This window comes from Aedes albopictus, chromosome 1, assembly GCF_035046485.1.
Source record: "Aedes albopictus strain Foshan chromosome 1, AalbF5, whole genome shotgun sequence".
Taxonomy (NCBI): Eukaryota; Metazoa; Arthropoda; class Insecta; order Diptera; family Culicidae; genus Aedes; species Aedes albopictus.
Genome location: NC_085136.1, coordinates 217,559,803 through 217,576,194, shown reverse-complemented (window position 1 = coordinate 217,576,194; position 16,392 = coordinate 217,559,803). Strand labels below are relative to the sequence as shown.

General features: G+C 37.5%; 1 long non-coding RNA gene across 1 annotated transcript; it reads left to right on the top strand.

Annotated features, from left to right (window-relative positions):
* The first annotated feature begins 13,654 nt into the window (after nt 1–13,654).
* LOC109413139 (uncharacterized) lies at nt 13,655–15,975 on the top strand. The gene is made up of 3 exons (XR_009996398.1): nt 13,655–14,493; nt 14,601–15,540; nt 15,598–15,975. It is a non-coding gene; the product is annotated as an uncharacterized LOC109413139 (long non-coding RNA).
* Nucleotides 15,976–16,392: the final 417 nt, after the last annotated feature.

Genomic DNA, 16,392 nt, shown 5'->3' with positions numbered 1-16,392 from the left:
GGGAATTCCCGGAGGAATCCCTGGGGGAATTCCCGGAGGAATCCCTGGGGGAATTCCCGGAGGAATCCCTGGGGGAATTCCCGGAGGAATCCCTGGGGGAATTCCCGGAGGAATCCCTGGGGGAATTCCCGGAGGAATCCCTGGGGGAATTCCCGGAGGAATCCCTGGGGGAATTCCCGAAGGAATCCCTGGGGGAATTCCCGGAGGAATCCCTGGGGAAATTCCTAGAGGAATCCCCGGAGGAATTCTTGAAGGAATTCCTGGAGAAATCCCTGGAGGTATTTTTGAAGAGGTATTTTTGGAGCTATCTTTGAAGAAATTCCTGTAGGAATCCCAGGATAAATCCTTGGAGGTATTCTTGGAGGAATTCCTGGAGGAATCCCTGGAGGAATTTCTGAAGAAATCCCTGGATGAATTTCTGGCGAAACCCCTGGAGAAATCCCTGGAGGAATTTCTGGCGGAATCCTTGGAGAAATTTCTGGAGGAATTCCAGGGAATCCCTGGAGGAATTCCTGGAGGATCTCCTTGCGAAATCACTGGAGAAATTCCTGGAGGAATCTTTGAAGAAATTCCTGTAGGAATCCCAGGATAAATCCCTGGAGGTATTCTTGGAGGAATTCCTGGAGGAATCCCTGGAGGAATTTCTGGAGAAATCCCTGGATGAATTTCTGGCGGAATCCCTGGAGAAATTCCTGGAGGAATCCCAGGGAATTCCTGGAGGAATTTTTGGAGGAATCCCAGGATGAATCCCTGCATGTGTTCCTGAAGAATTCCCTGGAGGTATTTTGGGAGGAATCTTTGAAGAAATCCCTGCTGGAATCCTAGGATGAGTTCCTGGAGGAATCCCTGGAGGAATCTCTGCAGAAATCCCTGGAGAAATTCCTGGAGGAATTTTTGGGAATCCCTGGAGGAATTTTTGGAGGAGTCACAGAATGAATCCCTGGAAATGTTCCTGGAGGAATTCCTGGAGAAATCACTGAAGGTATTTTAGGAGGAATCTTTGAAGAAATTAGCAGGAATCTCTGGATAAATTTCCGCAGGAATCCTTGGGGGAATTCCGCAGGAGTCCCTGGGGGAATTCCCTTAGGAATCTTTGGGAGAATTCCCGGAGGAATCCATGGGGAAATCCCTGAAGGAATCCCTGAAATAATTTCTAAAGGAATTCCTGGAGATATCACGGATGAATTTCCTGGAAGAATTTCCCAAGGAATTTTTGGAGGAATCCCCGATTAAATTCCTGGAGGAATCCCCGACGAAATTCCTGGAGTAGTCCTCGAAGAAATTCCTAGAGAAATTCCCATAGGAATTCATGAAGGTATCTCTGAATAAATTCCTGAAGGAATCCACGAAAGCATTTCAAGAAGGAATTCCTGGAAAAATTATTGCGGATATTCCAGAAGAATTTCCAGAAAAATTCTCGTAGAAATTTCAGGAGAAATCCCCGTACAAATTTTTGGAGAAATTCCCGGAGGGATTTCCCTAGGAATTCTCGTAGAAATTCCCGGAGCAATTCTCGTAGGAATTCCCGTGGGATTTCTTGCAGGAACTTCAGGAGAAATCCCCGTTAAGGTTTTAAGAGGAATCTCCGTAAGAATTTTCATTGGAAGCCCCGGAGGAATTCTCATAGAAATTCCCAGAAAAAATCCCGGGTGTCTTTGTTGGAATTCCTAGAAAAGTTCTCGTAGGAATTCCTGGTGGAGTTCTCGTATGAATTCAAAGAGAAGAATTAGAAGAATTTATCTTGGAATTCCCCTTTGCATTCCCGGAATTTCCGGAGAAATTCTCCTTGGAACCCCCAGGGGAATTCGTTCTGAAACTTCTCGTAGGAATTTGCGTAGAAATTCCCGGAGCAACTCCCGTATACGGTTATTAGAAACTTTCATTGGGTTTCCTTTAGGAATTCATGGATTAATTTCCAGAGAATTCCTTTAAAAATGCCACCGTGAATTTTGAACCACAGAAAGAATTCTTACTAGAGAAATATCACAGGAAATTTGATCAGAAGGAATCCCTGAGGTAATCAAAGAAAAAAAACCTGCCTGAACTTCTCTAGCTAGTTCCCAAGGAACTCCGGGAGCAATTTTCTGAAGTTCTAGAGGAGTTCCCCGATGAAAAATTAAGGAAAATAACCAATCATTACGCCGGGCCGGGACCGTATAGGGCCCCGGTCATCAATTTCTTACATGCGATTACAATGGCGTGTTACACATCATACCGTGCCGGGGCTCGCCACCACCCGGCACGATCCCGGCCCGATGAAGTGAAAAGAGCGCTCAATCCTTCATTCCGGTTGAAACTTATGTTGGTGATGGAACCCTTTCAAAATTAAACCAGCATCGGCAAGATTTCAACAGCAGATTTTTGCAGCAGAAAGCTTTTGATTATGATTTACTCCTTTGGCTTATGCTCCAGCTGCAATACTACATTTCTGCTGCAATTTACGCTTGAATTTAGAAAGTTCTTGATACGGGAATAGTGAAAGAGGTGGAGCAGACTGGTAATGTCCAATTTTCCTAGGCAGACATTTCAGGATTGTGGTATCCGACGCGAACCATGTAATTCCACCAGACCGATCACGCAGCAGGAACAATCTGTTCTGCAAAAAAAAATGTAAATAAACACCAGCTGATTGGAATTGACACTTTTTCGAGCACACTCACATCCACTCAAAAAGTAGTACGAGAGAGAATGGCTGCGTGCTTGCTTCGATTAATCCTCTCTTGGAGCTTACCGATTGGAGTATTTAAATTTAATCTGGATTTTTTCAAATCGGTACTAAATCTCGTATCAACTGCGTTGGTGCTTATGACCATTAGAGGTGTCTGGCAATAATCCAACGTCGAGATGTCACATAGTGTTTCCTCCGTTGTTGATTCATAGGTACAAAATAGTAAATATAGAGCAATCAAGTAGTTAATTCTTGTAAAATTTTGTTATGTAGGAATATTCTTATTGGAATTTGGTTGAATGAGGGATCAATGCACTTTCACTTTCATTTTCATACACAAACTTTGCCCCGGATAAAAACACTTTTTCTTACCATAGATTCACTTGATACATACCTCATTCAATAGCCCGTAACTAATTTTCTATCGATAGCCTAATAGTTCTCCGCAAAAGTAACTCCAAACAGTAGTTTTCTCCATAAATTTCAAGTTTTCCAATAGTTTTTTTGTCCATCCGATGCAAAATCACTTGGTTTGTTTTGATTCTCCTTCACTTTTCCTTTCGTTTGACAATAGCCCGGCCAATCATCACTTTTGACATCAGCATTTGACAGATCCGTTTGACAGCTAATCTCTCTCAACGTCAGTTAACTCACAGCATCGCGTAGCATTTCATTTGGTCCAAACCCAGTACGGAGGGTTAGCCTAACATTAGCCTAATGTGAGACTAACTGGCCAGCATGTTAGGCTAACTTTTTGTCTCACTTTTGCCTAATGTTAGTCTAAAATTAGACAGATATGACACACTTTTGTTAGACATGTTGCAAATTCGAAACATGTTTGTTAGTCTAACATTAGACTAACGTTAGAGATGTTTTAGTATGGGCTGTTAGACGAATGTTAGGCATAGATTTAATGCTGCTTGTTTTCATTCCAGCTGTCATCCGAGCAAGAAGTGTGATTGTAGTAGTGAACTTTTATCGGCGTTCACTACTACAACCGTACTCTTGCCTCGAATGAAAGCTGGACGAAACATATTTGATAAAAAACTCGGAGCCCGTTTTAATTTTAATTTTAATTTTAATTTTATTTTAATTTTAATTTTAATTTTATTATTTTAATTTTAATTTTAATTTTAATTTGAATTTGAATTTGAATTTGAATTTGAATTTGAATTTGAATTTGAATTTGAATTTGAATTTGAATTTGAATTTGAATTTGAATTTGAATTTGAATTTGAATTTGAATTTGAATTTGAATTTGAATTTGAATTTGAATTTGAATTTGAATTTGAATTTGAATTTGAATTTGAATTTGAATTTGAATTTGAATTTGAATTTGAATTTGAATTTGAATTTGAATTTGAATTTGAATTTGAATTTGAATTTGAATTTGAATTTGAATTTGAATTTGAATTTGAATTTGAATTTGAATTTGAATTTGAATTTGAATTTGAATTTGAATTTGAATTTGAATTTGAATTTGAATTTGAATTTGAATTTGAATTTGAATTTGAATTTGAATTTGAATTTGAATTTGAATTTGAATTTGAATTTGAATTTGAATTTGAATTTGAATTTGAATTTGAATTTGAATTTGAATTTGAATTTGAATTTGAATTTGAATTTGAATTTGAATTTGAATTTGAATTTGAATTTGAATTTGAATTTGAATTTGAATTTGAATTTGAATTTGAATTTGAATTTGAATTTGAATTTGAATTTGAATTTGAATTTGAATTTGAATTTGAATTTGAATTTGAATTTGAATTTGAATTTGAATTTGAATTTGAATTTGAATTTGAATTTGAATTTGAATTTGAATTTGAATTTGAATTTGAATTTGAATTTGAATTTGAATTTGAATTTGAATTTGAATTTGAATTTGAATTTGAATTTGAATTTGAATTTGAATTTGAATTTGAATTTGAATTTGAATTTGAATTTGAATTTGAATTTGAATTTGAATTTGAATTTGAATTTGAATTTGAATTTGAATTTTAATTTTAATTTTAATTTTAATTTTAATTTTAATTTTAATTTTAATTTTAATTTTAATTTTAATTTTAATTTTAATTTTAATTTTAATTTTAATTTTAATTTTAATTTTAATTTTAATTTTAATTTTAATTTTAATTTTAATTTTAATTTTAATTTTAATTTTAATTTTAATTTTAATTTTAATTTTAATTTTAATTTTAATTTTAATTTTAATTTTAATTTTAATTTTAATTTTAATTTTAATTTTAATTTTAATTTTAATTTTAATTTTAATTTTAATTTTAATTTTAATTTTAATTTTAATTTTAATTTTAATTTTAATTTTAATTTTAATTTTAATTTTAATTTTAATTTTAATTTTAATTTTAATTTTAATTTTAATTTTAATTTTAATTTTAATTTTAATTTTAATTTTAATTTTAATTTTAATTTTAATTTTAATTTTAATTTTAATTTTAATTTTAATTTTAATTTTAATTTTAATTTTAATTTTAATTTTAATTTTAATTTTAATTTTAATTTTAATTTTAATTTTAATTTTAATTTTAATTTTAATTTTAATTTTAATTTTAATTTTAATTTTAATTTTAATTTTAATTTTAATTTTAATTTTAATTTTAATTTTAATTTTAATTTTAATTTTAATTTTAATTTTAATTTTAATTTTAATTTTAATTTTAATTTTAATTTTAATTTTAATTTTAATTTTAATTTTAATTTTAATTTTAATTTTAATTTTAATTTTAATTTTAATTTTAATTTTAATTTTAATTTTAATTTTAATTTTAATTTTAATTTTAATTTTAATTTTAATTTTAATTTTAATTTTAATTTTAATTTTAATTTTAATTTTAATTTTAATTTTAATTTTAATTTTAATTTTAATTTTAATTTTAATTTTAATTTTAATTTTAATTTTAATTTTAATTTTAATTTTAATTTTAATTTTAATTTTAATTTTAATTTTAATTTTAATTTTAATTTTAATTTTAATTTTAATTTTAATTTTAATTTTAATTTTAATTTTAATTTTAATTTTAATTTTAATTTTAATTTTAATTTTAATTTTAATTTTAATTTTAATTTTAATTTTAATTTTAATTTTAATTTTAATTTTAATTTTAATTTTAATTTTAATTTTAATTTTAATTTTAATTTTAATTTTAATTTTAATTTTAATTTTAATTTTAATTTTAATTTTAATTTTAATTTTAATTTTAATTTTAATTTTAATTTTAATTTTAATTTTAATTTTAATTTTAATTTTAATTTTAATTTTAATTTTAATTTTAATTTTAATTTTAATTTTAATTTTAATTTTAATTTTAATTTTAATTTTAATTTTAATTTTAATTTTAATTTTAATTTTAATTTTAATTTTAATTTTAATTTTAATTTTAATTTTAATTTTAATTTTAATTTTAATTTTAATTTTAATTTTAATTTTAATTTTAATTTTAATTTTAATTTTAATTTTAATTTTAATTTTAATTTTAATTTTAATTTTAATTTTAATTTTAATTTTAATTTTAATTTTAATTTTAATTTTAATTTTAATTTTAATTTTAATTTTAATTTTAATTTTAATTTTAATTTTAATTTTAATTTTAATTTTAATTTTAATTTTAATTTTAATTTTAATTTTAATTTTAATTTTAATTTTAATTTTAATTTTAATTTTAATTTTAATTTTAATTTTAATTTTAATTTTAATTTTAATTTTAATTTTAATTTTAATTTTAATTTTAATTTTAATTTTAATTTTAATTTTAATTTTAATTTTAATTTTAATTTTAATTTTAATTTTAATTTTAATTTTAATTTTAATTTTAATTTTAATTTTAATTTTAATTTTAATTTTAATTTTAATTTTAATTTTAATTTTAATTTTAATTTTAATTTTAATTTTAATTTTAATTTTAATTTTAATTTTAATTTTAATTTTAATTTTAATTTTAATTTTAATTTTAATTTTAATTTTAATTTTAATTTTAATTTTAATTTTAATTTTAATTTTAATTTTAATTTTAATTTTAATTTTAATTTTAATTTTAATTTTAATTTTAATTTTAATTTTAATTTTAATTTTAATTTTAATTTTAATTTTAATTTTAATTTTAATTTTAATTTTAATTTTGATTTTAATTTTAATTTTAATTTTAATTTTAATTTTAATTTTGATTTTAATTTTAATTTTAATTTTAATTTTAATTTTAATTTTAATTTTAATTTTAATTTTAATTTTAATTTTAATTTTAATTTTAATTTTAATTTTAATTTTAATTTTAATTTTAATTTAATTTTAATTTTAATTTTAATTCAATTTAATTAATTTAATTAATTGAAATTTAATTAAAATTTAATTGAAATTTAATTAGAATTTAATTAAAATATAATTTAAATTTAATTAAAATTTAATTAAAATTTGATTAAAATTTAATTAAAATTTAATTAAAATTTGATCAAAATTTAATTAAAATTTAATTAAAATTTAATTAAAATTTAATTAATATTTAATTAATATTTAATTTAAATTTAATTAAAATTTAATTAAAATTTAATTAAAATTTAATTAAAATTTAATTCAAAATTAATTAAAATTTAATTGAAATTAAATGAAAAATAAATCATATTAAAAATAAAATGACTCACCGACACGATGGAGTCAAACTTAACGGAATCGGTCACTGTTTTGGAGATAACTGGTTCCGGCGACGGTACGACGCGAACGAAACGGACTTCGTGGCCAGGAGCAGCGATGATTAACTGACGGTTTGGACAACGCAACGACGGAAGTGGTTCCTACGGGTTTAACTATTTGAGACGAGCAATTTTTTTCTTTTTCTCGACCGACGAACGCGATTTTTAAGCTGCCGCAACTAACAAAGTGTGTCTCCACTGCCATTTGCTCAACTGTCAATGATGCGCGAAAAAATCGAACATTCAGCATAAATTCGGGGTGCTGATTTATGCTCTCCAAAAATTTTCGATGAGCAACATAACTAACAAATGCCTAACATTGTCGAACGCCTAACTTCCTCCGTGCTGGGAAGTATGGTTGTGGCAAAATTAGTGTACAGTTTAGGTAATAATGTTCAGAACAGTACAGTCGGAACCCGCTCGTTGAGCCACAACCTCCACCCAACCAACGAAATCGATTCGCTAGTTGGGTGTGTGGGACAACAGAGTGGACCGACCGACAGACACGGACTCCCAACAGGCCAGCGGAATACAGTAGACGTTCGATAACTGCAACATGTTTACGTTTCACTTAGCGAACGAAAATCCGATAACTGCAACGCCTGACAGTGTCAACAAGCCGTCAATTGACGTAAAATGAATGAAAAATTCATTCGACTGTTCATTAGGGCTAACATGGCGCACTATTTTGACGTTTGGCGGTGCGATAACTGCAAATTTGTTGCACTTACCGGACTTGCAATTAAAAAGCATTGCAGTTAAACCGTTTGCACCGACCGAACGTTTACTGTACCGGAATCCTCCGGACAATGCGTTTCGGTGATACAAGGAAAAAACTTAACACGCGGGACCGACTACTTTTGCACACGTCTTTATTTGTTCGTATCTCGGGTACAGACTGATAGTTCGTTACGGTTAGCTTTCTCTCACTTGTGTTGCCAGATTGGCGGTGCAGTGACGGCGTTACTATAAACGTCGCCCCCACTTTATAGCTGACACTCCTCCTCGACGTCACGGAACCGGTTCAGCCCGTCCATCGGTGCTGACCAGCCCCATCGCTTCCACGAATCGCTGCTGCTTTACCGCGCCTAACGGTTTTGTTAAAATGTCCGCGGTCATCTCCTCCGACGGGCAGTATTGGAGAACCACCACGCCTTTATCGACCAGGTCCTTGGTGTAGTGCATCCTAGTGTCGATATGCTTCGACCTTCTTGACTTCCGATCGGTCTCCACGAACTCGATGCACCCACGGTTGTCTTCTAGAATGGTAGTAGGCTTCATCTGCCGCTCGCCTACTTCGTCCAGTAATTGTCTCAGCCAGACCAATTCACGGCACGCTTCCGATAGAGCCATATATTCGGCCTCCATGCTGGACAAGGAGACGCTGGTTTGTTTCCGGCTCGCCCAGCAAACTGTAGCCTTCCCCAGTTGAAATAGAAAGCCGGAATTCGACTTCCGGTCCGACGGGTCCCCACTCCAATCCGCGTCGCAATACCCGACGAGATTTAGCTGCTCATCCTTCGCGGGCGACAACTTCAACTTGTAGTTAGCGGTCTTCAACAAATATCGTACGACCCGTTTGAGTTCGACCCAGTCGGTCTCTGTGGGACTGCTGATCTGCCTGCTTAAGATGGACACGCTTGCGGCTATGTCCGGCCGTGTATTCACCGCTATATAAAGAAGGGCTCCCACCAGGCTGTGGTAGAGCTCGTTCGATTCCAGAGGCTGGCTGTTCTCCCGGCTGCGGTAATATCCAGGATCGAGAGGGATACTCGAACCTTTGGCGTCCTGTAAGCCGAACCGTTGCGCAACAACCTTGATGAACACGTTCTGATCCAGGCTGAAACATCCTTCTTCGTCTCGTGTCACTCTCACACCTAGAAATTGGTTAACTTCACCAAGTGACGTCAACGAAATCTTCTTCCGCAGCTCTCCTTCGACATTCTGAATCTCCTCCGGAGCCGTACTCGCCACAATCATGTCATCGACGTAAATGAGAAGGTAGATGACACCACCGTTGGCCAACTTCTTCACATAAAGGCATGGATCTGCTACCGATTGAGTGAAACCGAGTTCTTGTAGCATTGTACTGATCGTCTCGTTCCACACGCGTGCGGCCTGCTTGAGGCCGTACAGGCTCCGCTCGAGCCGGCACACGAACCTCTCCCTTCCACGAACGACGAATCCTTTTGGCTGTTGCATATACACCTCCTCCTTAAGCTTCCCGTGGAGGTAAGCACTCTTTACGTCGAGGTGGTGCACATGCATCTTCCTTTGACCGGCGACCGTCAAGAGAATCCTCAAAGTTGTCTGAGTCGCCACCGGAGCGAAGACGGCATCATAATCTACTCCGAACCTCTGAGAAAAGCCCCTTGCGACTAGCCGGGCTTTGAATCTGGAAATATTGCCGGCGCTGTCGTGCTTCTTCTTATACACCCACTTACAGCTGATTGGTGTACGTCCAGCGGGTAGTTCCACAAGCTTCCACGTTCGGTTTTTCATCAGCGACTGATATTCCTCCGTCATCGCCTCTTTCCACAAGCTCTGTTCGGATCCGGACACTGCTTCCTCGTAGGTCGCTGGCTCCTCCTGTGCCAGCATCGCCGCGTTGACGACGTAGTCCTCCAATCGCTTTGGCAACACGCCTCGGGTGCTCCGCTTCTGATCTGGTCCTGTCGCTTTCGTTTGGTCGGGCTGGTCCTGTTCATCATCCCAGTCGAAGTAAGCTTCTTCCTCAGAATCTTCCTGGTCCTGGGGCTGCCCTGGATTACCTGCTTCTGCATGCTCCTTCGATTTCCTGGATGAGCCATCTACCTCAACGAAATGCTGATCTTCAGTCGCTTGCTGACCGACCGGCGTAGGTATCTCCTCCTGAAGCTCAACAAACCGAGCATCGCGACTTATGGTGATCTCGTTTGTGTCCGTGTTCAAGAACCTGTACGCTTTCCTATCGCTGCAATAACCCACGAAAAGCAACTTCTTCGCTTTGCTATCCAGCTTCGACCGTTTAACATCGGGGATGTGAACAAATGCAGGGCAACCGAAAATCTTTAGGTGTGACAGCGACGGTTTCCTGCTGAACCACCTTTCGTAAGGCGTGCTATCCACGGCGCGGGATGGCAATCTATTTTGCAGGTACGCTGCCGTGGCCACCGCCTCCCCCCAGTATTTCTTGTCAAGACCTGCATCAAGAAGCATGCAGGTGGCCATTTCTTGGAGCGAGCGATTCTTACGCTCGGCCACTCCGTTCTGCTGGGGGGAGTAGGCCGTGGTGAACTGGGCCTGAATACCCTCCTGCTCATAATACCGCTTCAGTTCATGACCGGTGTACTCGCCCCCGCCATCAGATCTAATTACACATGGAGCCCGACCAAACATGTTCTTGACGTGCGCGACATATCTCTTAATACAATCAGCTACATCGCTCTTTCGCTTTAACAGACACAAGACAGTATATCTGCTATAATCATCAATGATTGTCATTAAATAGCGGGCACCCCCTGGCGTCACGTGTGCCATTGGGCCGCATACATCCGTATGTATAACGTCGAGAACACGTTGGGTCCGATTGGCCGCGATTTTAGGAAATGGAATTCTACATGATTTACCTTCAAGGCAAGGTTGACAAACCTGCCGGATCCCGCAATCCTGAATCTTGAAGTCCTTGGACAGCTCCTTCCTCTGGATCTCATCCAAAGCCGCCGGGTCCCGATGGCCAAGCCGGCGATGCCAGGTGTGCTGGCAATTCCGCAGGTGCCGAGCCTCCTTGCCCAGCCGAGCTTCCTCTGCAACCTTCAACGCGAACAGATTGCCGCGGGGTTCCGCAACAGCCACCACTTTACCTTGAGCTGACAAGATGTCACACCGTGAACCACTGAATTCCACTTTTAGTCCTCTCTTCACGAGTTTTCTCACTGATATGAGTCCACTGTCCAGTGAGGGCACGTATAGAACGTCCTTGAACGGAATGTCCACCATACAGTTCTCACCGTTCACACATTTCACTGTGCCTTCTCCAATTCCACCGGACATCGTCTCCGACCCGTCAGCAAGGACGACTTTCACTTTCACACTCGTGTCAAGTTTGTCGAAGAACGACTTATTGTTCGTCATGTGACTGGAACAGCCACTATCGACAATCCAAGGTCCACTACAACTCGTTCCAGCCACAAAACAAATAGCCGAATCACTTTCTTCGGCCTGCTTCGCCTTCGCACCACCGAACTTTGATTTCACATCGCGCTTCACATCACTACCGCTCGGTCCGCTCTGCGGCTGCTGCGGACAATTTCGGCGAAAATGTCCCGGTTTGCCGCACTGAAAACACACGCGCTCACTCTTCTTCTTCTTGTTGTTCATTTTCATCGCGTTTTCACTGGTGTCGCCCGAACGCTCTTGACGCCGCTGATGCTCATCTATCAACTTCTGCTTTACCAGCTCCATTGTCTGATCGGCATCCGGTCTGCCCTCCAGAGCGGTAACCAGACTGCCGTAAGACTCTGGCAAGCTGCGGTAGATCATGGCGATTTTGAGCGGCATCTCCATTTGCTGACCAGCACAGGCCAGCTTATCGAAAAGCTCCTCCAGTTCGTATAAATGCTTCTCGATATCACCCCCTTCGGCCATATTCAAGCTGCATATGCGACGAAGCAAGGCTACCCGTGACGTCATCGATGATTTCTCGTGGAAAACTCGCAGTTTGTTCCACGCTTCTTCTGCCGACGTCGCACCGCGCACTAGATTCAGCTGGCTGTCCTCGACGGCGAGAACAATCATCGCCAGCGCCTTTTCATCGCTCTTCGTCCAGTCATCGGTGACTGGCACTGGTGCTGCGTCTCTAATCACTTTCCACAGTTCTTCGCGCTTTAAGTACATTTCCATGCGCGTTTTCCACACGGCAAAATTGTGGTTGTTTAACCGAGCGAACAGAAATTTCTCACTCATTTTCTTCTCCGATCGACACTCGCGACGAGAACGAAAACACTCAGGCCCTTTCCACCTGCTTCGCTAGAAATTTCTCCCGGCCCCGAACACACCAGCAATCGAAACGCGCCCTCGAGTCACCTCCCAAACACACGCACACTATCGCAGCCGTGCGCTGCTCCGCAGCTCGAGTCAAATGCCACCGCCGAATGAGCTGTGCCGAACGAAACCAACGCCGCCGCCGCGCCGAAAACTTTTCGCGCACTAATGGCTTCCAAAAGCACTTTTCGTCCCGCAAAACACTTTTTCTTGCACACAATCTCTGGGCCCAAAACCTGTGGGACAACAGAGTGGACCGACCGACAGACACGGACTCCCAACAGGCCAGCGGAATACCGGAATCCTCCGGACAATGCGTTTCGGTGATACAAGGAAAAAACTTAACACGCGGGACCGACTACTTTTGCACACGTCTTTATTTGTTCGTATCTCGGGTACAGACTGATAGTTCGTTACGGTTAGCTTTCTCTCACTTGTGTTGCCAGATTGGCGGTGCAGTGACGGCGTTACTATAAACGTCGCCCCCACTTTATAGCTGACAGGGTGAAGTGACAGCAGCACAAGGGGCGTGCGCATTGTTTTTTTAAATCATGTTTAGGTTGGAAGCAAAGTGGAAAATTTTTCAATTTGTTTCACATTTAGAGCAAAATTGATACGTTTTGCAAGATACATATATGGCCAATGCGAGAAACATTTTATTTTCACCCAATTTTAGTCGGTGAAGTGAAAATATAGATGTTTATGAAACCACCCGGACCAAAAGCAAGCACAAAACGCTTTCAATGATCGACAAAATAAAGATTATCGATGTTTTGCATTTGTTTCGAAGTAATTGTACATATTCTTTTTTTTTTGAAGAAATATGAAATAGAAATTCTTTTCGATTATCAGTAAAGTTAAAGAAACCAAAAACTCATTAGTTCGCCCCTCGGAATTACAGATTGGTTGTCATTTTCAGTTTGACATTGAATTATGACATCCAGGTACTTTTTAGTTGGCTGACAGCTCAACTAACGGGGCCCCAACTAAAAAGTCACCCAACTATTAAGCCCCCAACCAGCGAGTCATGACTGTATCTGAAGTAAAAAGTAGTTTGAATGAATAGAAGGTCTCAGACATTTCTGAGGTTAATTGGATTAAAAAAAAAGACGCGTGATGATTGTGTGCTCAGACATTTCTGAGGTAAATTCGGTTTCGAATGATTAGAGTTCTCAGACTTTTCTGAGGTAAATTGGATTTGGTAGACTAGGTAATTATTATTATTGTTTTCTCAGGCACCCCTGAGGTTTCGGAAATTGCGGTGGCCTATTATTGTGCCGAACTGCGAACGGTCGCACTGATCGATTCCCGTATCTCGATATGCATGCGTTGGTGTTAGTGAGAACGGTCGTCCGTCAAATGACAACTGTGGTTGCGCCCTTAGACGTCAGTTGATTCTGTTCGCAAATTCGGCAAAATTCGTCAACGGTTTTTTTTTGTTTTTGTTTTCTCTTTGTTTTTTGAGTCATGTTTTGATTTTGTTCGTGAACTGCAGAAGTAGTGCCGCCGCGGAAGAGTAATTTCTTACTACCCGTAAAATCTTCGGAGTGTGGTCAATGCTTGGTTCAACGTATCTAGCAAGTCGAAAATGCTAGATCCGGAGTTAAAAGTAGAGGCTCAAGCTGCAATAACTAAACACAAATTTCTGTGGGGAAAGCGGTTAGTGATCCAGCGGAACCGGTGGGTGTGACCATGGAGTGGACGGAACAATAATGTTCGTTGCCATCGTACCGTTTGTGAAGAAGGAATGCGGAGGTGGACGAGAAGGACAAGGTCCGGTACCGTACGTGAGACGGTTACCTACAGGCCAAATTTTTATCAACCTATCAAAATACGACTATATGTCATAGATCCAGCATAAATGAAAGAACCTGCTCCGAAACTTGGCGATAGGCTCACCTCCGAAGCGAACCGGAACGAATGCAACAGAAATTGCCACGAGAAAAGTTTTTTTTTTAATAAAACAATTACAATTTTTTTAACGCGAGAAGCGAATTCCAAAAACAAATATTCAGCAAACGGAATCCGCCGTATGTTTACAAAGCGACTTTCAACAACCTTCTGAAAAATCACCACTCGAGGAAAAGCTGGTGTCCAGCTGGCCAGTAAGTATTCGAGTTTTGGGAAACGTCCGCGAATTCGAGAGGACTTTGGGTTTGGTTATGTAATAATGTTTAATGTATTCGGCTAATGATTATCATTTTATTTCCAGAGCAGCAAACCGGTGCGCTGGGGATCATCTGTCTGAAGGCCAACTACAGCTCGGATGCCCCCGTAATCTCCGGACTACGAATCCGGCCGAAATGAAACGCGGTACCGGTGGTCGATCGAGTGTCAACGGTGTTGCTACTGTTTTCGGCGCCAGCGGATTCTTGGGTCGCTACGTGTGCAACAAGTTGGGCAAGACGGGATCCTAGCTGATTATTCCCTATCGGGCTGATCACTACGAGGCCTTGCGGCTGAAAATGGTCGGGGATCTGGGCCAGGTCCTGTTTATTAATTATCATCTAAGCGATGAGGCTGTGAAGCATTCGATCTGAAGTCATCAATCTGGTTACTTTCGATTATGTCCAAGTTCAGGGCGCTAGGAGATTGACCCGTATCGCCAAGCAGGCCGGAGTGGAGAAGTTTATGCATCTGTAGAGCTTGAATTATACCCCGAATTCGACGCCGATTCTGACCAAAGAGGGCAGCAAGTTCCTCAAGACCACGTACCACGGAGAGATGGCGGTCCGCGAGGAATTTCCCGAGCCCGTTATCTTCCGCCCGGCGGACATCTACGGACGCTCATCTACGGCGCCGTCAAGGGCGAGAGGATCGTCAAGCGATTCACTGCTCTGGGTATCAACAACGCCATCAAACCTTCAGCAGATTAACTTAGAACTGGAATCGCTGCCAAATCGTCCGCTGTTCTTCATGGTTCTACGCAGAAATATCCAGCGAATGCAGTTCAGCTTGGCTCCACTTCTGGACCTCACAGAAGGATATTTTCGACATGGCGCCCCTTAACCCTTTCCTTCTCACGACTTTGAACGACTCTATGTCAAAAAGCCGTTTCTTTTTTATAAACATCAGCATAGTGGACCTGCAGTGCAAATTCTTCAACAGTTGTTTTTATTGTTGCGGTTGTTCAACGACGAACATTAAATATAGTAATATTAATTTACCTTACAATGAATTTTTAAATTTTAGAATTAGTTTCATTTCAGGTAGATGGAGGTATGGAGGCAAGAACGAATTGGTGCTGAATGTTATGGTGAAGGAGGGAGGAAAATTATGTAGAAAAACCGGCTGGTGTTGCCAGGAACGGGCGCAATGCAGTGCTGAGGAAGAGGCATCCGGATTTAAATACACTACTATCCTAGAATACGGTCTTAGGGAAGGCATGGCAATTGTAAGAAGCCGTTATGATCGATCCAGTGCTGTTCTTCGTAGTTAACCTGGAAGAAAATTATCGATAGCGGGCGAGATCTCCGATTACGAAAATTATCAAGATTATTCGTGCATCTCCTCCTTATTGCTTAAACCATAGATCCGGTGTGATCCTCTAAGCGCCACACCGTGATGCTGCTGCCTACACGTAGGTAAGAGACTATTTTTAGTTCTTTTATTTGACTACTAGATCCCAGTAATATTGTATAAACTTCATAAACAGAGTTAACCCTCGCACAATCATTCATCCTATAAGCTTGTTCCAAGGTTCCAGGCTTAGGTGTACACTACATTCTATGTGATGTACCGAAGTCTTGAGGGAGCTAAGGCGACTCTCCACGAAATGAATGTCAATGTAAATGTTGCTATCATAGCTCTATCACGACCTCAGTAAGCGCGTGCGACCCCTACTCTATTCGGCAAACTTTTAGCCAAAACCTCAAGGCAAAAGTCGTCCATGTACCGTTTCTTGATAAGGGAACGTCCATAAATTACGTCACGCAAAAATTGTCCATTTTCAACCCCCCTCCTCTCCCCACTATGTCACACTTTTTGTATGAGACATCTGAAAT